The sequence below is a fragment of the Triturus cristatus genome, chromosome 1_1 (genome assembly GCF_964204655.1).
Source record: "Triturus cristatus chromosome 1_1, aTriCri1.1, whole genome shotgun sequence".
NCBI classification, from domain to species: Eukaryota; Metazoa; Chordata; class Amphibia; order Caudata; family Salamandridae; genus Triturus; species Triturus cristatus.
The window spans coordinates 327,720,559-327,722,784 of NC_140579.1; positions in this window are offsets into that span (position 1 = coordinate 327,720,559).

The following is a 2,226-nucleotide window of genomic DNA, read 5'->3' on the forward strand; positions in this document are numbered from 1 at the left end:
GCACAAAAAATAGCAAAAATAGGCTATTTCCCAGAAAAATGCCAAAACTGTGTAAAAAATGTTGGTTTTCTGACAAAAGTCTGCTTGTCCTTGAAAGCTGGGAAGATGGTGATTTCAGCACCACAACCCCTTTTTGATACCATTTGCAGGGAAAAAAACAGACGCTTTGATCTGGAGCCCTTTTTTCCGATTTTTCCCCCAAAAAACACAATTTAGTGGTATTTTGGCTAATTTCTGGGTCCCCTCCTGGGGAATCCACAGACCGTGGATACCTTTAGAATCCCCATGATGTTGGAAAAAAGGACGCAAATTTGGCGTGGATACCTAATGTGGTCAAAAAGTTACAGGGGCCTAAGCGCGAACTACCCCAAACAGCCAAAAAAAGGCTTCGCACAGGGGGGAAAAGGCCTAGCAGCGAAGGGGTTAACATACATGCGATGGTAAGGTCATTTATAGTTTTCCACTGGTATCACAGACCCACTTCACATCGGTTTTGCAGTGCTGGTGATGGACACTGGTGTAATTTCTATATGAGGACTGTTTCCCATGTTCAATTACTTTCATGCAGCTTAAATCTTTTAAACATAATTTGAAACTTTGTATACAATACGAGATTAAGATCTTCACTGCAGATTGTTTAGAACTCCAAGATAGGATTATAAAAAAAGTTAACTTTTGCAAACACATTTGTAGAAGGTTATGTTTTCTTTAAAATTGAACAGAGTAGGTCGGATTAGATTGTAGCAAACGAGCAATGCAGCAACCTTCATGTCCATAGTTCCCACACACTTTCAGTTTCACAAACGTGATGTAGCTGCAGGCTGGGGCAAGCTCACCACTAATAAACGAATATGTAAGTATTGTACTTCAAACACCAGCATGAGAAAATCATCAACATTTCGGTCACGGCCATAAGGACATTTTGTAGCTTCTGGCAGTGTTTTATTCATAAAAATTAAAAAAAAGAGCCTCCTTCAAAAAAAAATTGAAAACAGAGAGTGAAATACGTAAATTAATAATACTATTTGTATTAAGAGTCTGCAATGGTTTAAACAATAGGCAGCAATGTGTAATGTCCTCCTAACCTCAATACGGATTTCCGGTGACAGAATGAACCATGAGTATGTATACAGATAGAGGGATTTAATTCGTGTTGGCAGAAATGCGGATTAAAGGTCCATCATTTATGAATACATTTTGTGTAATTATTTCAATTTTATTTTAAGTGTGAGCTTGTTATAATTTATATAAACCATTAGCATTGACATGACTAGGAAACATAAAAAGGAAACACATTTTTTAAACATTCTTCTCTCCACGTGGGTAAATAATAGTGACAGTGGGTTAAAGAGAGCAAACTGAATTGATTGTGCTTTCACTAGAAGCTGCGACGAACTGCATGGAGATAAATGGAGAGCTTCGCACCCATTTTATTTCTTTGTAATCCATTGAGAATATATCACTTTGGCACTCCACTCCACTGACTGACGGTGTGGTGATTTCAAGAACATCCTTGACTTGATGAAATTCTTATAGCTACCTAGTATTGGCCTACTCTTACATAATATTGCTCTTTTAAATTAGCCCTTGACATTGTAAGTGTAGAGATACTTCTGCATACCCACTCTAAGGGCATGATTAGGAGTCTGGTTGTCTTCCGACCACCAGACTCATGATGGCACAGGAGTGGCAGTCAACCGTTTTGCAGATTACAACTTTGTAAGTCTTATCAGTAGTGCACCAATTGCTGCGCCAGCAAACAGTTGTTCCCCCGCTGTGGCACAGAAGCGCCACAATGCAATATGCTGAGCGGGGACTGGAGCAGTCCTGCTCAGCATCTTTTGAGTTCCTGCTCTGCCAGCCATTTAATGTCAGAGCCCCAACATGAAAAGGCTGGTGGAGCAAGAACATAGGGGGCCCTACAGTGCCCCATATGGCCCCCACCGTGGGGCTAAATGTGCCCCCCCCCATCTGTATCCCCACAAATTTCCAGAATGGCATGGACTTCAACGTCCATTCCGTGCTGGAACTTTTTTGCCATTCCCATTGCGGTGCCTGTTTTCCAGTTACTGCCATGGGAAAGGCAAAAGACTGCTGACAGTATCATGAGTTGAACTCGGGTAACACAAGTTCAACTTATGATATAGTCGACGGTCCTTGCATGGGTTTCGCGCAGTGGGGCCGATGTTGAGCTGCCGCAGCTGTGCCAGACTTGGAGTGAGGCAA